Source organism: Suricata suricatta, chromosome 1 (assembly GCF_006229205.1).
Source record: "Suricata suricatta isolate VVHF042 chromosome 1, meerkat_22Aug2017_6uvM2_HiC, whole genome shotgun sequence".
NCBI lineage: Eukaryota > Metazoa > Chordata > Mammalia > Carnivora > Herpestidae > Suricata > Suricata suricatta.
In genome coordinates this window covers 12,534,193-12,553,175 of record NC_043700.1, presented here as the reverse complement: position 1 = coordinate 12,553,175, position 18,983 = coordinate 12,534,193, and the positions used below count along the sequence as shown (strand labels likewise).

Sequence of the window (18,983 nt, the reverse complement as noted above, 5' to 3'; positions counted from 1 at the left end):
AGATACCCTAGAAATTATTTAAACATTTCTTGGACACGGTCTAAATTTCAAAGTTCTTTCAGGGTTTTGCAAATCTCTTTAGTAAAACTGGGTCAAAAAAGAGAACAATAGATATTTTGTGGGTCTCCAAAAGCTCTGAAGCAAATATCTCCCTAAGTCATAATACCTTAAACATGCTCAGTGCACAGATCAGGGTGGTGTGTGACTCTGCCCATGTGTGTGTTCGTTGGGGGCGGGGGGAGTTACTTGAAATAATTGCAAATAAACACTACAGAACTATTTAGGCCAAAATATGAGGAGGCTGTTCGACTGGACTCTTAGAAGAATTAAACAGGTAAAACACCGCACAGCTGGCCTTTTTCAGGATCTGCGTTTCAGATATGTACCCCTGGATTGTCGACGACACAGATTAGCAGATGCAGGTCTGAATGAGAACGTTAGGGGACACAAAGAGGGAGCACTGTGATCGGAGGAATGTGAGGTTTTAAAATCTTCAATCCCTATTCGGGCCAAGGTGCATCTCGAGAAGCCTGGTATTTCGCCTGCTAATCTCCCCAGATAAATGCTATGTAAATTGGTCACTGATTGATAGCATTTATTAAAATTCCAATTTAAAATGCTAATTAAGCAATGCCCATTTATAAACACCAGATACAGGTTAGGTACATTTTTATACCAGACTCTACTGGAATATTCTACATATATATATCTAGTCCTACCTTTTCTGAATACAAGACGAATTATTTCCAATTTGCACAAAGACAGTGTCCCTGGAGAATAATCAAGGGCTTCCTTTGAACAGAGCTGAGTAGCGGCAGCAGCAGTCCACGGGGAAGAAGAGGGAGTTTTAAACAGTTTCTGTCGCTGACAAGGGAAGGATGGTTTCCACATAGGGCTTCCCGAGAAAAGACCAGTTTTGTGCCATCCACACATTACATGACTGCCATCTCTGAGATAAAGGAGTCTACCACAGAGTTCTACAGAGACGCAGAATAAGACACACATTAAACTTCTATGTTCATCTACCAGAGTTCGCCATATTGATGAGATCAGGAATAATTAGCGTATGGATCCTGCCTTCTGTAGCTTACACACTTTTTGTCTGAGATCTGCAGAATTCCCCACAGTTCTACGAGCAGACACGATTAACTATGTTGAATTATGTGGCTATTTTATGTTGTGAATAAATAACCACATAGAATCAGACTTGCGCTATTAAATGAATTTTACTTATAACTGAATTCAGTTCTTTAGGCATAAAAGGCTTATGACTGCACCCCACAAGGAAGATTGTTAAAAATGCATGAACCAAACCAAATCAAAGCAAATTGCATTTAAAAAAAAAGTCCATGAATGAGCTGTTTCTTCAAACTGGCACCAACTTAGCTTTAATATTAAGACTTCTTCTCACCTATCTCTACTTCTGCCAAAATCCTTGGGGAAAAAAATCAGAGTTTAACCAACACTAAGACGATTACCTTTCCTGGTAATGGTGAAGGACTGAAACCTTATTTCAGAGATACTAATATAAAGTCAAAATCGCACACTTTTACCTAGACTACACACAGGACGTCTGGTAACAAGTCACAATGAGCGCTGCATATGACTGTCACTATCTTGAGCATTTGACACACGTCCTTTTTATTTCTCTAAGCCCTTGTATTGGTATCCCATTTTACAGATGAGGAAACTGGAACTTAAAGAGAGTAATAAGGGTCCAAAGAGTTACAGAGTAGCAGAGCTTACATGCAGCCCCAAGGTCCTGAAACCATTTCACGAGGTGCTCAGCATTGCCTGGGCAGTTAACACAGGTATTCGGACGGTAGATCACTTTCAAGATCAAATGTATCAGGATAAGCCACACCAAAGATTTGAAGACATGATTTTCAATGTTTAACATGGATTGTTTGTGGGTTTGGGAGGAGGGGAACAAGAGAGACACAGCACGTGATTCTCCCTGTGTTTTAAAGTTACCTTAAGAGTTAGGTAACCAAGGGTGCACATCTTAGTACTCTCTGCGAGTTGGAATCTTACGGGGAAACAAAAATAGTTAATAAGCGTTCCCGACTGAGGGAGTAGCAGAGGTGAGTGTGTTTCCGTCACGCTAGAATTTGGTTTGTCTAAATGGACTTTGTGAAAAGCATACATTTATTTGGAAACACGTTTTTTCTTCTTTAAATAACAGCTATGTCAGAGGCACTCAACGTCACCAATGTTACAGCGCCCTGACATCACTGGTACCTGATAATCGTACAATTACTTTGCTACATGCTGCGCATAACATTTTAGATGTCATCTTCTGTTTTGCAAAGTGTGATTTTGACAGGAGCAACAAAGTCTCTAACAGCTATGTGGGTTCTGACGTAAGGCTGTATTTAAAATCATATCTCTGGGTCCTTTTTCCAATAGAGTTCAATTATCACTTAGACTGGAACTGAAATAAAGGTTTGAGGAAAAGGCTCCTAATAAAGTCCAAGTCATAATTTTCACAGATGTCGAACAGTAAATCGGAAAGGACAGTAGAATACCTCGGCGAGTCTTTGATTTAACATACAGAACAATCTACCCACGACACAGCTTTTTATTTCACACCTATCTGCAATGACCCACATCCAGGAGCTTCCAAAAGGTAAGTTTTCTACGTTATTTATAAAGATGTTATTTCACCCACACCACAAATGCCTCCTGAAATCCGATACTATGTGATGAAGACCTAAGACTCTTTCTTTAGATCTCCAATCATGTTTATTGTGTATCAAAAGGACGGGTTCTTATTTTTGTCCTAATTCAGGTGACCTTGGGCAGGAGCATGCTGGGTCCTCCACAGCCTGGGCAGGCAGGGAGGAGGAGGAAGCAAGATCTGGGAGTGCGTGATGAGGTCTGGACTCTTCGCGGGGGGCAATCAAGCAATGCACTGTATCCAAAAGGCTTAGTGAGCATCAGCCTGTGTTGGCAAGGATCCAAGAGGGAGGCAAGGGGGTAAGGAAGGGAGATCATTCCTCTCTAGTGGTGAGAGCAAGACAGGGGTTCAAGAGGGCAAAGCTTCACGAGAAATCCAGATGGTCAGCAAGAGTTAGCTGGGGGCGCGGAAGCCAGGATCTGGGTATAAAGCAAGAGTTGAGGACCCAAGTCACACCACCAAGCGACCAAAGGCGACGTTCGAAGGGAGTCTATAGTAGATGAATGCACAGAACCCTAGTTCGATGAATCAGTCTCCATGATGGGGGGAAGCACACTAGAGGCCAAGATAGAGGGAGTGCCATTCACCCCTGGCAGGTTGGATACAAGGTCTCGGGCAGCAAGACTAATTCCAAAGCCTACCCAGGGATGGCAGTGTTTGTCCATGGTTGACAACTTACTGGGTTCAACCTATTTTTATGTTTTGAAAATAAGGATGTACTTTGAGGTGGAGGGGGTCCTTTGAACGTATTCTTTGACAGTCCATGTGTAAGACGCTGAAATGTGATAGACAAAAATGACTGACTGTTTTCATTGCAGAGTCATCTTGTCAATCTTTATTGACTCTGTCTCCAGCCATCATTCCGTTCACCCAACCCATATTTTAGGGCTACATTTTCAAAAACTCAACATTTCCAGTTAAATGTTAAAAAGCTAGGCAATGTATCTCTGAAATTAAATACCTTACTATAAATACTTTGTCTTCTTGGTTCAGACACCAAGAATTGGTTATTCGCTGGAGTAATTAGGTAAGAAGTCATCTGCAGAGGCAATGAGCTAAACCCAGGTCAGATTCTTAATGCAGGGGACAGAGCATAAAAGTCCCAGAAACTCCTCCAATCGCTCTTGAAAGTTTATAGCACTAACATTTTCAAAAGGACGCCTATGAATTACGATGATTTCTTTGCCAGTAGTCTATTTAATCAGTCTTTATTGGCAAATCAAGATAATAATGTATTATTTTTTGGATGTTTTATAACACAGTCACATGGAACACGGTTCTCATGATTTTTTTCTTCTATTTCATGAACATAAATATGCCTGAGCACATATATTTGTATGTCATTTTAGAGGTAGGTATATGCTTGATACCTCTGCTTTTTACCTGGCCAATTTTTGCTTACTCGTGACTTGGTTTAGCAGTCAATTCTTCCATTTATCTTTCCTGATCCACTAACAATAGTTTAAGAGCCCCCCGTTTTGAGTTGCCATTGAACTCTGCAAATATCCTTTCCTAACAGTCATCAGACCATATTCTGCTGCCCATCAACCTATTTGTAACTCCCTCTAGGCCCTAAACACATGAGGGCAGGGACCATGTCTTTGCTGGTTCCCAGCATCCCCAGCACTTAGTCTAATGTCTTGTGCTAGAGACACCAATACTGGGTTAGGGGCGGGGAGATTGATGGATCACTGGAAGCAAATAGTCCAGACGGAAGAAACTGCTTGCTGATTGGAACAAGCCTATCATTTGTATTTACCACACTATTCTGTAATTATTTGGTCCTCTCTCTCTCTCTCTCTCACACACTTCCCCTTAACCTAACCCAACCTAACCCAGCCCACAATCTTGAGGGCAGAGACTATGACCAAATGGTGCCTAGCACCACTGATAATTTGAGTTTGCTACTTTTTTAAATGATAAATGTATACTTTGACATTCTAAGATTCCTTGGATTATAAAATGGGACATAAATGTACTGTGTGATCTACTTTGGTCAGACTCTTCTGAATCCCCACAGATGAACCTATTTGTTTGTTGGTTCTTTTCTTTTTCAAAGCCCTACCATGCCATTCCTGCTTGAAGTGAGTCTCTAAATCTCTAACACCCCAATTTATGCCCAAACGCTCTTGTTCCATCTTCAGTAGAAACAGAGAGGAGCTAGCCACCATTTTCTCACTAAGTGCCCTTCATATTCTTGAAGATGACTGTTCTTCAATCTCCCCTTAAGATCCACATCACCACGTAAGTGATCTCGGTTGTCTTTATTTTATTCTAGTTTACTGGTCCCGCACGGGTCTAGTTTTCATCCTACTGGCTGTCCTCTGACGCTCCTTCACAGGATGTGGTGGTGGGAATGGGGCAGAGAACCACACTGACGGGGCCATCAGGCCCTAGGTTTAGAGATCTAGGCCTCCGGAAAGAAGAAGGTTCCCTGAGCAGCCAGAGAGAACGCACAGAGAGGGAAGCAAGGGTTTCATTTCTTTAAACGCGCCAGCCAGGGGTCCGGAGGCGGAGGGAAGGGCATCAGGTCTGTGATGTGTGTTTACTAGCCCATTCCATAGCGGTGGTGTTTCTGAGAGAAGAAGATGAGAGGCGCTGAGTGAACTGAATCCCGGGGGTCACCTCCGCACGGGGGGCACGGGAAGGAAGTTCAGGCACCAGGGGAGACAGAAGGCGAAGTCTAGGAAATTGGAGGACTCAGGACTGCAGCACAACCAGAAGAACTGAGGTCGGGAATGAGGAGGGTGATGGGTACAAATCTCTATGTCACAGATGAACACTTACGGTGATTGAAGTGAAATGCCTGAATTTGGCAGGAAGAAAGCAATTTGTGGCCTAACGGAGAAGAATGTCTAGCAGAGTAATGGGGTGAAAGTCAGATTTAAAAGCAAGATGGCGGGGACACGGAGACAGCCAGTCTGCAAACCAGTGTTTTGCTTCAGAATTTTTAGACTTGAACTTGACTCACATTTACTGAATGCCTATTATGTGCCTGAAACACCTTGGGTATTCTCACACGAAACGCCTTCTTTAATCCTCACAGGGCAAGACTAGTTTTAAACCGAGTGTTGAAAACAGTATTTCCATTACTTAAAATACTCTGTCGGGAAACATATACCGGTTCGTTTAGGCAACTTTCTACATGAGGTCTCTCTCAGTCTGCAAAAAGCAAATGTGCTTACTTAGGGTCTTGTTCGGGTAGTTTGAGCAGCATAAGGGGAATTGTACAAAGATACGCAGGGAGGAGAAATGAATTTTCTAGAAAGCGGGAGGGAGGCGTGAAGTAAAAACCAGGTTGAGCCAGAGGCTGTCACGTGAGGAACATTCAAGTTGTACTGTATCTGTCTTGGGGCTGGGAGCTTCTGAGTGACAGCAGGCTTCAGGGACTGTCTCTTTCTATGGAAAACCCCGACAAAGGGAATTCGGTCTTTCCAAAGGTCTAGAGTAATTAAAGGGAAAATAAAGACATCTATTTAATTGATCCTAAGCAAGGTGTGTACAAAGGATAAAAGATCCTGATCAGAAAGGCAAGTGTCCAGGTGAACACCTTTGACACCACACCGTAGGGGTGTTTGAAAGCCTCCCGTCCTTGGTGGCAATTTGATGTTGACATAGACACCACGGAGAAAAACCAGCTCTCTGTTATTTTTGGCCAAAGGCCTTTGCAAGACTTTCAACAAAAGGTTTGCACAATGTGATCATTCAAGTGGATTTTAAAGATTCAGGCAGCACGAGTTAGAGTATTTTAGAATTAATTTCATAATATTACTCATTAGATCAATATATCACTGTGTCACTTTAACTCCAGCGTCTAAGATAGCGTTAGTGCAAATGAGAGAAGAGCCAGGGTCAAGCAGAAAGTCTTCCACGGTGAGGTGCAAACCTTTGTGGAAAAAGCTGTATCTTCTTTGTTTGTATTCTCGTATGGATGTTGGGTAAAATGTACCCTCAAGGAATTTCTGGCAGAGTTTCAGGAGGATGGTTAGAATGAGGAATTTTCTGACTGGCAAAGAGCAGTTAGATGAGGTTGTGATTCACAGTGACTTATGATGAGTGAGAAAGGTCCTAAATTATCCCTAGGCATTTCTTCCACAAAGAGCTTCTTCTATCGCTTGGTGATTATTTCCAGTGATTTTAATAAAAACATGTAGTGTCATAATCAGTGTCGGGAATAGGCGTGGCTGTAAAGCAGGTAACTTTTTGTCTGTGCCTTAGATGACCTGAGTGGGCACCACTGAAACCAGTGGTAAAATGGGCTCACCGCAAACTAAAAGAATCTAAGAGGAACAGAGAAGCTTCAATAGTTGGTACGTCGGAATCAGTGAAGAAATAGCTCAGTCCACCCTTCAAGGATTTCCCTGCGTCTCTACAAATTCTCTAGGCATCAGCGAATCTGAGTTCTAGACAGGACTCTTCTGATTGGCTGTGGCCTCGATTTTTCCCTCGAAACAAAGAAATCTCTCAGGTCTTTTGAATCCTTTATTTTTTAAAGCTCATTTATTTTGAGAGAGGGAGAGAGAGAGAGAGAGAGAGAGAGAGGAGACAGAGAGAGAGGGGGAGAGGGAAGAGAGAGCAAGAGAGTCCCGAGCAGGCTCTGCACTGTCAGCACAGAGCCAGACACGGGGCTCGAGCCCACAAACTCTGAGATCATGACCAAGAGTCTGATGCATAACCTCCTGAGCCACCCAGGTGCCCCTCTTTTGAGTCCTTTAAATGGCCAGTTTCTTCGATATGCTTTAACGTCTTTGGATAGTAGTTTTAAGTTCTAGGATATTTAGATTCAAGCATTTTCTTAACGTTTCTCCTTTTTCCACTCTGCTGTTCCACTCTCCTGACTGTTTGTTGCCTGTCCATCCAATATCATTTTACAGATCAAACTTTTTGAAGGATAAGTTAAAGGGCTCCCTTGCTCATTTCCAAACGCTGACTTCTTAATGCAGATGTGATTTAGAAAACAGCTATTTTCATCTTTTTTAAGAAAATGTTTATTTTTGAGAGAGAGAGAGAGAGAGAGAGAGAGCGCGCGAGCATGAGTAGGGGAGGGGCAGAGAGAGAGACAGAGAATCCAAAGCCAGCTCTCTGTCAATAGCAGAAAGCCCCATGCAGGGCTTGAACTCACGAACCGTGAGATCACGACCCGAGCCGAAGTCGGACGCTTAACCAACTGAGCCACCCAGGCCCCCCTCATCTCTCTCCTACTCCATATAAAGATACCGCCCACCTTGGAATGCATTTAAGAGATGAAAGTTTCTTTCCTTCATAAGAACAGCATTGAGGATTTCTTTCGGAAGCCAAGAGATGTAACAGGTGTGTGGGAGCCTGTTTGTTACCATATGGTTGGTGGCAATCACATGCGTTGATTCTTCCTAGCTAAGATTTACATATCTTACAAGATCTCATTCTTATAACGCCCCTGCATCCCATCAACGACTCTAAGTGGTTCTGCAGCAGAGGCTCCTGGTGAGTGGAGTTACCGCCACCACCAGTTTCCAGTCTTAAGGAGATCGCACAACATTACTAAATGTGAGGACCCGAAAAAACAGAGCTCATTGCTGAAGCCTTGTGCCTTCTCACAGGGCAGCTAGTATATATAACCCCCAAAACCAGACTTCTTTCTCTCCTAAATACCGTTAGCATGACCCCAACCCCGTCCCATACTTCCTTAAGCAAAGGAAAAAAGAGTTATCGTTTGCCTGAAGGCATCTGTTAAGGCCAAAGAAACACTGTCCATAGAAAATTAAGAATCCCTGTGACCTTCACAATCAAACATGAAACTGCCCACCCCCGTCTACTTAATGTGAAATTTAATTAATATCGTTGTAACTAGCAGGGAAAAAAAGATCTTTACCTGAACCTAGAATTAGAACGTTTATAATGTTCCATTTCTTTTTTTACTTCTAAAGGATCAAGAAGACTTTCCAAAGAGTAAAATACAAATCGATATTCAATTTTCCTCCAATTATGAAGAAATAAACCAACTTCGGGTCTCTCTAATGTCTGTACTGCCTGTGAATTTGCTGCTCCTTTTGCTCTCGTGAGAGAACAACTAAGGATCACCTTCCTCAGAGAGACAGCAACTACCTATGTCTAAAAAGGGAATATTTGAAAATTCTTAAAGTCATTCTTCTGCCTTTTTCCCAATCCTATTTCAAATCAATTTCCTATTTTCTCACATTCCTCCTGACTGGCAGCTGTTCCTTCTGGGCCTCTCTCTGGCCCGAGGAAGACAGGCAGGGCACTCCCTGATTGGCCAATGCCAGCCCTGTCCCCATGCCAGGGACAGAATGTCTAATCTCCATATTACAAGCACTTGCAACGGCCCTGTCTTATAAAGCATCTTAACACTTGGGTCCACAGGCTGAGGTGGCCGGTCTTTCTTTTCAATAGGAATTTAAAAAAAGTTTTTTTCTTGGAATAAAGACTCTTAGGAAAAAGAGAAACCATAACAGTAATCAACTCACAAGTCAAGTCACTAAAGAAAAAAAAATTCACCTGCCGTGTAAATACTGAAGATGGAAGAAGTCGTATAAGACACGCTGTATTTGTAGATACAAATCTGGGGCAATAGAGATGAAGACAAATAGCTTTCTCTGATGGCCTGGCAGGGAGAATGGACTCTCGTGAACAAAACCGTAACTTCTAGAAATCCGTGGAACTTGAGAAGACCAGGAAAAGATTCCCCCTCCCCCTCCCCCACCCCCATAACAGAGCTCCGCCCATGTGGAGGTGGCATCCCAGCAAGTGTGGTATGTTTGACTCAGTCATCAGACCCGTCTGCGTATACTGCCAGAATTGTACATTGTATTTTTAAAGACTTCAAAGATGCTGGCTCAGAAGAACAACTAGCATCCTGGCGATTCCCGTGGAAATGCCCGTCTTTTCCGTGTCCGTTGTCTGATTGATCTCCACCAGGGTGGCGTGCCCAGACTTCCGTCCGGCTGCCACAGCCACCCCACATTCCACGGTCCAGCCCAGCAAAGACGACTGACTGGCGCTCTTGGTAAGGATTCCCTAGCTCTCTCCTTTGACTTTCTAAGCCTTTTTTTTTTTCCTTAATTTTGTCGCGTACAGAAAAAAAGATGATCTGGTCTAATCTCTGGGATATAGTTTTATAACATCAGGAAAACAGGACAAAAAAGCAACTTATCAAAAAAATATTCTGATACATTGTTCCGCTAGTTTATTTCCATAAGGCACAATCATCAAGTTCTATCTACAGCACAAGCTACGTATTCCCCCAAACCAGACTCCTCTTCTGATTTTCCTTCTTCTCTGAAAGCTGTCGGTCCTCCGGTCACGTCCGTTCCCTGTTCTCGCCATGTTCAGACAGAAGTGCTGCTACGGCATTTATATTTTCACAGGTGCCTCCCACACCCATGTTTTCTTTTTCTTTCCTCTGGAAACTTCTTTCTTCTAAGTTTCATTTCATTACCTCTGTGCTAGGTGTGTCAATAACTCTGACCTGGCCTCTGCACGCCCCGCCAACCCATATCCACGCAAGTCTTCCTAATGACCTACTTGCCAACGCTCTTTCCACGCTCGAATCCTCACTGGCTGCCTATTGACTACGGAATAAATCCAGTCCTTAGCCTATTATCTGACAGGACCATTCTAGGCTTATCTTGCCCTTGGCAGTCTGTTTTTTTCTCAGATAGAACCCTACCCTTTTTCTGCCTCTTGTGACTCACAATGCTCCCCCTGCCTAGATGCCCTCCCCCGCTTCATCCCTCCCCTGGCTCTTCACCAACCCCCCCTCCACCCCTGCCGCCTTTTCTTCAGCTCTGACTTACATAATCATTGCCATCTCTCAAGGCCTAATTCACAAATTATGTTATTCCTTGATTTCAATTCCCAGCCAGGCTCATATCCAATCACTTAATGTCTGCAATAGGATGTCCTGGGGGCATCTTAAATGTAACATGTTCGAAGCTAAAATAATCATCTTCCACCAACTTCCTATTGCTTCTGCATTTCCTGTGTCACTGAGCAAAACCTCTGTGTCCCAGACAAATGTCCAAGAAGAAACCTGGATGTCACTCTCTTCTCTTCTGTCCGCACTCCCTGCCCCCGGCCCCCAGCACATCAGTCCATCAGCCTTCCACTGTTTACTGATTCCGTCCCTACAGTCACTGCCCTCCTTAATGAAATCCTCATTTCTCACTCGGACACAGTATCATACTGGCCTCCATGCCTGGACACACATTCCTCCGACACACTCTCTACACGACATTCAGAAAAAAATCCTTCAAAAGCTATGGTTTCTGGCACTTTGCAAAGGACATTCCTTCTCTTTGGGATAGCGCCCTGCCTTGGTTCCTCCCCTCTGCCCTTCATGTTTCAGCTCAGATGTCTCCTCTTTCTGTCCTGAAAGTTTCCTGTCCCCTCATGGCTAGATGCCACTTGATTAAGACACCATAATAATCACAGCACGTATTACATTATACCTATTGGTTTAAAATACTGCATGTTATTAAATGTGATTGGCTTAATACTGGTTGAATGAAAGAAGGGATATATATATTACATATATATTACATTTAATCTGACTAGAGCCCAACATAAAGACTTCACATGTTATAGAAAATTATAATAAAAAATATATCACATTGCATGCACATCTGGGTGGATGCCCGATAAAACAGTAAACGTAAAACATATTCTGAATTCAAACCTACCTCAAATGTCCTTTCATTCAATTTTGACATGCGGAAATTTTATCTGTCCGTTGGCATTTAATGTCATTTTCTTCTCAAAGCCTTTCTTGACCAATTAGTTGACATTAATCTCTTCCTGTCTGTGTTCCTGGTGGCCTTCATTTCTGATTGTGTTACGGCGTAATTCCCCGTGCTCACTGTGGCTGTCCCACAGGCAATTCTAATGCAACATGTCCAAAGTCAAACATACTACCCGTCACTCTCACGCCCAAAGCCTTTCAGAGCTCTTGTCTTTCAGATTTTGGCTTATCTATTTCCCCCTCGTTGACTAAGGCAAAGCTTCCACTGCCTTTTCTTCAATGCCAACATAAAATCCATCGCCATATCCTGTTGCTTCTACGCCTTCTATAGGTCTTCAAACTCACCCCTCTTTTCTGTTCATGGAGCTGCTATCCAGAATTAGATCCCCACTGTCTCATGCCTGGACCTTTGTGAAAGCGTCCTAAATATTTCCTCGCCCCCCCTCCCCCTGCCTTTGCTGCCAGTTACCTCTTAATGATGCAAACCTGCTCCTGTCTCTGCTTTATTTCCTACAAAGTCAAATTTCACCTACTCAGCTGGAGGTGGTTTAGGCCTTTTAAAACACGTCCTGGGCCTTTCTTTTTCATCATCATCTGCAGCTTTTCTACAACCAATTCTAGAATCTCCCTTCATAAAATGGGCTACCTTCTGCTCATAAATATGCTTTGTCTCTTGGAAGACTAAGGGGCCTAATCGCCTTCCTCTACACATTAACTAGCAAATTCAAATACACCAAACGTTACCACCGTTTGTTACTCTCCAGACCCTTACCACAGCTGTGCCATAGGCTCGATGATAGCGCTGTACTGAGGCCTGATAAAGACTTCAAACCATGGGCCCGGGTTCAGACGGCCCTGAATTCCAACTCTACTTCTTCCACTTATGAGCTGTCTGATCTTGGGGAAATTACTTGACATTTCTGAGCCTCAGGAATGTATGCAAAGTAAAAAATAATGTAATACCTGTGTCACTGGATTGTTGTACAAATCAAGTGAGACAGTTGAATAAAGTTGGTTTATCTGAATTGAATTTGTGGCAAATTTTAAAGGACCATGGCCGACACAACCGTAGCTGTTAGATGATCATGAACATTTGGTTCTACAGTAATAACGACTTAGAGATTTTCCAAATGTCAAAACTAATAATTTGAGTTTGATTTAAACGTTTAAAGCAAAATACTTTTACTTCTTGGCACTACTAGAAATGTTAACTCGATCCATCACTTGAGGCACTAAATTACTTAAAAATTAATACTGCATCTAAAGAGTTTAAAATATAGGTACTATATAAGGAAAATCTTCTTTTAACCTTTTTTAATGTTTACTTAAAATTTTTTTTAAATGTTTATTTATTTTGAGAGAGAGACAGAGTGTGAGGAGGGAAGGGGCAGAGATAGAGAGAGAGAAAGAGAGAGAGAGAGACAGAATTTGAAGCAGGTTCCAGGCTCTGAGCTGTTAGCACAGAGCCTGATGCAGGGCTCGAACTCACAAACCATGAGATCATGACCTGAGCCGAAGTCGGATGCTCAACTGATTGAGCCACCCAGGTGCCCCAATGTTTACTTAACTTTGAGAGAGAGAGAAAGCGATTGCAAGCTGGGGAGGGGCAGAAAGAGAGAGGGAGACAAAGGATCCAAAGCAGGCTCTGCACTGTCAACGCAGAGCCTGATGTGGGGCTCTAACTCACGAACCTTGAGATTATGACCTGAGCCAAAGTCAGATGCTTAACCATCTAATAAATCAATTTCATAATCAAATGTATTACAATTACACACTAATTCAAAAGTCATAAAAACTAAATGATTTTGACGGGCACAAATAAAAATTAAGTTTTAATATCCAAGTTTGCCACATAATGCTTAGCAGTCCTATGATTTACCAAAGTGAGAAAGATTTTGAGACAGAGGTAGCGTCATTATTTCTGACAGATTTGTTGCGTGTGAATTGGCAAATATTCTTCGAGTCTGGAAGATGCAAAGATTATTCTCCTGCTTGTGGAATAGTGAGAGTCATCAAATACCCAAATATATCTCCCCGATGAAGATAATGGACTTGGTTAGATTCTTTGGAAAGAAGTAGCTTTGGGATCTGTTGGGTCAAAAGCCAGAAGACATTTCCTAGCACGGAGAATTACTGGACCCTGCTCTCTGTAGACCCCACATATCTGCACACAGATTAAACAGGGTTCATCTGTTGGGCTTGCCAGACCAGGGAAGCATTTCTGCCAGCAAAATCTCCATAATCAGAATTAGTGACCATCAGAGATTGGAAAAATAACAATACAAACGATTTCCCCACCATCTTGTTTGGTATTATTCACTTCCTCTTGAAGAAGGTCAAATGTTGTGTGAGGAAAATACAGCAAAATAAAAAAAATTTTAAATATCTCTTATTATTCTAATGCATGCATTTATGATACAATTTATGGGCTGCCAACATCACACAGAACCTTCCAAAAGCCCCTTTTTGGGATTCCCTTGGCTTGGCTTCATGGCATAACTCTTAAAACTCTGGTGCCACTGTATTGATTGAATCCATGGCCGACCCAAAGAAAGCCAACTGCTGGCAAGGCCAGCTTCCATAAAATGGTCCGCCATGATGCTCTGCCCAACATGGTCATGCTTTATACTGGATGAGACTAGACTCCATCGAATAGATCCTGTCTTTGGAAAGCTGGAGCTAGAGAGAAAATGGGAACATATCGGTCAGCCGTGGAGGCAAAAGCAGAAGCAGAGAAAATGTGACCTGACCAGGTAACTATGACTTAATACCCACTCTACTTCCTTGGAACCTGACTGAAGAGTTGCTGATGTGTCATGATTGACATTTGTTTCTTCCAGGCATATTGAAATAGGTTTCTGTTTTTCTCTTTCTTTGCCAAGTCTCTTTATCATAATTCTTTATCACCTGGGTAACCCGAGTGCCTCTAAATCCTTACATTCCAAATGCCCCTCATGCAGTAACCATCAACATGCTGAATCCGAGTTGGTTTTCTCCATATCTTAGGTTAGTTAATATTTACTCGCAAAAACTGAACTTACAAGAAATGTCTCTTTAAAAATGTGTTGTGTTCAGGGTGTGTGGGTGGCTCAGTCGGTTAAGCGTCTGCCTCTCTGTCTTTGGCTCAGGTCATGATGTCACGTTCATGAGTTCGAGCCCCACATCAGGCTCTCTGCTGTGTGCCCAGAGCCAACTTCAGATACTTCCCCCCCGCCCCGCCCCTTCCCTGCTTGTGCGCTCCCTCTCTCTCTCTCTCAAAAATAAATAAAAACTTAAAAAACTGTGTTGTATTCATGGCAAATACATTAGCATGCATTTTTTCTATTGCCAAAATGTTTTGAATAATCATGTGTCAATCACATTTTCCTTCTGTGGGAACAGAAAGGTCAGCAAGTTGGCAAAAAAAAAAAAATGACAGCTCTGGGTAGGCTTTTGGTAGGTGGAATAAAAAGTCACTTCTCATGTACACAGCTGCGCGTAATGAATGCAACATGTTTGAGGCCTATTCTTGGATCAGTTCCCCTCCATTTTAAACCCAACTTTTCTTGGCAAGATTTCTAGGGCCATACTGCGTATGTGTCTGAATTCCTCCAGCCAAAACCCCTTAATATGAAAATTCAGCAGTACTGCATTCAGTGTAGATGTCATGTTTTATGTACCATATGAATCAGGACTGACCTCTGCATTACTATGGACTTATTTTTAGCACAAAGTGATATTTATCTGTGTCATTTTCTGTGGCCATAGATAAAAACGGGCACATATATTATCCTGTAGACTTACAGTTTGTAAGGAATATGTACAGGAGGAAAAGCATTTTTAAGTGAATTAACAGAAAATACATAAAACCCAAACCACAGCCTGACTTTTACCTTAATGAGCAGTGATTCTGCTGCAGAAAAAAGAGGCACGTTCTATCCTGGGGAATTCAGCTTCCTCTTTCTCCCAAAAGAGAGCTTCCTCTTAAAATATGACTACTGGGGAACCTAGGTGGCTCAGTCAGTTGAGCATACATCCGACTTTGGCTCAGGTCATGATCTTGTGGTTTGTGAGTTCGAGCCCTGCATCAGGCTCTGTGCTGACAGCTCAGAGCCTGGAGCCTGCTTTGGATTCTGTGTCTCCCTCTCTCTCTCTGCCCCTCTCCCACTCACTCTGTCTCTCAAAAATAAATAAACGTTAAAGTTTTTTTTTAATAAATAAAATATGACAACCCTTTCCTAAAACAAACAAAAAGCTCCCTCTTGTTTAAAGTTTTTCCTCTGTATTCTAGAATCAAAGCTGTATATTAAAAAATAAATTTTCAGAAAGACTGTAAATGTTATCTCAATCATTCATGTAGGTAGAGGTCTAAGGGTTAAAATTAATGACACAGACTTTGTTTAACTGATATAAAGAAAAAGATGAATATTTTCCCAAGTGAAAATAAAACAACTCTACAATGTTTTAGGTTAATACTTATAAAGCTGGAAAGTCTTATTGAGTGAATCTCTAGAAGTCACTCAGCATATAAAGAATTTGAGTATTGAATCCAAACATTAACACAAAAAGAGTATGAAAATAAGCTAGAAATCATGAACAGACGCCCGAGAATGGAAGAAAATTAGAAATACAAATATGCAAAACCAAAAGGCAAATATTTTGGAAACAAGTTTGGAAATTCAATATTTTTCAACAGTTAATGAACACTGAGGTATTATATTTTGCATCTGAAGGATTGGTCTCATTCTACAAACACAATAAAGAATCTTATTATCTTAAATTATACTTATCAAAGTATTAACTTTAGGTTCAGAATCACATAAAGTTTAAAAATACTTGTCAGATCAATTAATGGGATAGCATATTAGTTAAGGAGAATGATCTGGACCCTAAAGAAATAAAGGCATTGAAATAAGGGCTAAGTATTCTGAAATGCAATTAGTTTACTGCAAAATACATCAATGACTAAATTAATCCCTATTTGGTTTTAACTTCTGGTAAAAATGGTTCTAATTTGATAACACAATCAAGATGATTAAACAGTTGGGCACTCATTTTTTATTCATATTTCTGCACGGAGATTTGCATAAGTGTTAATAATGGAATGATAGTCCCAGGCCATTGCCTTTGGTAGTTACCTCACTTTTTCTCAGGTTGTGTCTTTGATTTCATAATTTTTCCAGAGTAGGGTATCTGTTCTTCATCAGGTTTTCAAAGTCAAAGATTCAAAACTAGCTAGAATACGATGAAGGAGGGCAGAGCATACCACCCCAAAATGCTACTTTGCATACTTTGCATGACTTGAGTCCAAGTCAATCAAGACCCAACAGACTCAGGACAAATTTTTCCTTCTCCCTCATCCATCTAAAAGAATTCAGATAGAGTGACTGACCCGGGAAGAGAGTTATTACCAGAGATAACTTTTAGTCTAAAAGACCTATCTGTATGGGGGCGCCTGGGTGGCTCAGTCAGTTAAGCATCCAACTTCAGCTCAGGTCATGATCTCTGGGTTTGTGAGTTTGAGCCCCAGGTTGGGCTCTCTGCTGTCAGCATAGAGCCTGTTTAGGGTCCTCTGTCTCCCTCTCTTTCTGCCCCTTCCCTGCTTGTACTCTCTCTCTCTCAAAAATAAACTGAACAATTTTAGTAATAATAAAAAAAATAACAGACCTATCTCTTGGCAGGGCAAACATCTGCTCATATCTTCCTGTGACTCCCTTTTGAAGCCCCATTCTTCCTGTCTTGAGCTTAGGATGACATAAAGTCTCGCCTGCCCAACTTGTCCTTTAGTCTCAAAACTTTGGGGGTCCCGTAGGCACAAAATTAAATTTGTTTTTCTCCTGCTGATCTGTCTTATATCGATTTAATTATTAGACCAGCCAAAGAACCTAGAAGGGTAGAAGGGAAAATTTTCAACCTGTTCAACTACATTCCAGATGTAGATGGGAGGGTAGGAGGTACCCATAAAATGAGTTCCTTTCTCAAGTAAATCCCTGATTTGTCACGGTGGCATATTGCAGTGGCATACTGTGGCATACTGCAAAATATTCACGAGAACGGAACTTATGGTCCATGTACAAATGTTGGCACTGCTTCAAGTCAAAAGAGACATTTATTCCCAAACCAAATGATATTTGGACCATTTTGGAAAGAACTGGACAATAAACCATTGCAGAAATTCTAATACGTTCAGTTTCCACTTTGAGTGTTTCTGATTCAACTTTCAGTCGCAAATTCATTGAGTTCATTCAGCAGAAGAAGGCAATATCTTTTGAGAGAAAGAATGGGAGCGCAACATTTCAGAGATTACCCAGGGATCCATCAGATTATGACTAACCCTCCTTGTGGGCACTTTGAAACATCTGTGTCTCATCAGAGAGTCCAGAAAACGCAGTACATACCACAGTGAAAACATCTCCCCCAACCTCTCTCCCTTTTTAATGGAATGTTTCACCAAGATTTGTTTTATGCGTTTGACAGAAAATAAATTTCGAAGATAGAGGAGATTATCTGACGATTTGTGATCCTTACAGAAAAGGTTAACATGAGTTAGACAGTTTCAACATTTAGGATATATAAAAAATAGAAATGCTTCCTATCGTAGTTCATAAGCAAGCAGAAAAATTCGGGTTGCTTGACTTTCTTTTCTTTTTCTTTTTTTTTTTTTCAAGAAATATAAACAAGTATCTTCCTTAATTGCTCCAGAGACTACAATTGAGTTCAACATAGCCCTCCCCGTTATACAAAATGTTGTTTATTTTCTGAAGCCAATATTTAAACATCGAAACTGTGAGTATGGCGTGAAAAGTAAAGAGTTAATAAAAAATAGTCATGTGGTTATTTTCTTGGAAGACTTCTTTTATTTAAAAAAAAAGTCAATTAATGTAAGAAATGGATATTCTCAAAAAACCTGAGGACTCCAAGGGTAAGCATGAAAGTGAGGAGACATCCTAGAAATCTTTCTTATCTATCTCCTGCCATATCATCAAAGAGAATAGTCAGTTTTCACATAATATTCCTATATTCACTTGGGGCATATACCTAGTGAGGTTCAATGTAATTTTAAGAGATCATGTCAGCAAAAATTTAATTAGTTCACAAAAATGGCACTTTTCTCTACATTCCTACTCTTTCCCCCTTTAAATTCTTCTTAACCTCAATTGTTTCAAAAAAGCACAAATCTGGGGCGCCTGGGTGGCTCAGTCGGTTAAACATCACACTCTCGATTTTGGCTCCGGGTGTGATCTCCTGGTTCGTGGGTTCAAGCCCCAAGTCAGGCTCTGCACTCTTTCTTCCTCTCTCTCTGCCCCTCTCCCTTCTGAATAAATAAACTTTTTTTTAAGCAACAAATCTGTGGATTGTGGGGAGGGGATGTTGATGCTCTATCTTACCCATAGCAAATATACTCACTGTTCTATGGAAATAACTTAAAATGAGGTCAAATTTAGTTTATCTGAGGCCGATTACATCATTTTTGCCCACATGTTATTTCTTTTAAGGGTGGTAACATGGCAAGATTTGTGCAAAATCGTCAGATAAAACGTGTGCTTTAACCATTCTTACATTCAATTTTTTTTGGTCATGCACATT

At 41.4% G+C, this 18,983-nt stretch overlaps 2 long non-coding RNA genes across 2 annotated transcripts; both read left to right on the top strand.

Annotated features, from left to right (window-relative positions):
- The first annotated feature begins 2,525 nt into the window (after window positions 1-2,525).
- LOC115287558 lies at window positions 2,526-8,667 on the top strand. Its single transcript, XR_003906534.1, has 3 exons — window positions 2,526-2,629; window positions 4,825-4,924; window positions 8,587-8,667. It is a non-coding gene; the product is annotated as an uncharacterized LOC115287558 (long non-coding RNA).
- Window positions 8,668-9,323: 656 nt separating this feature from the next.
- On the top strand, window positions 9,324-18,233 carry LOC115287563. The gene is made up of 2 exons (XR_003906541.1): window positions 9,324-9,683; window positions 18,065-18,233. It is a non-coding gene; the product is annotated as an uncharacterized LOC115287563 (long non-coding RNA).
- The last annotated feature ends 750 nt before the right edge of the window (window positions 18,234-18,983 follow it).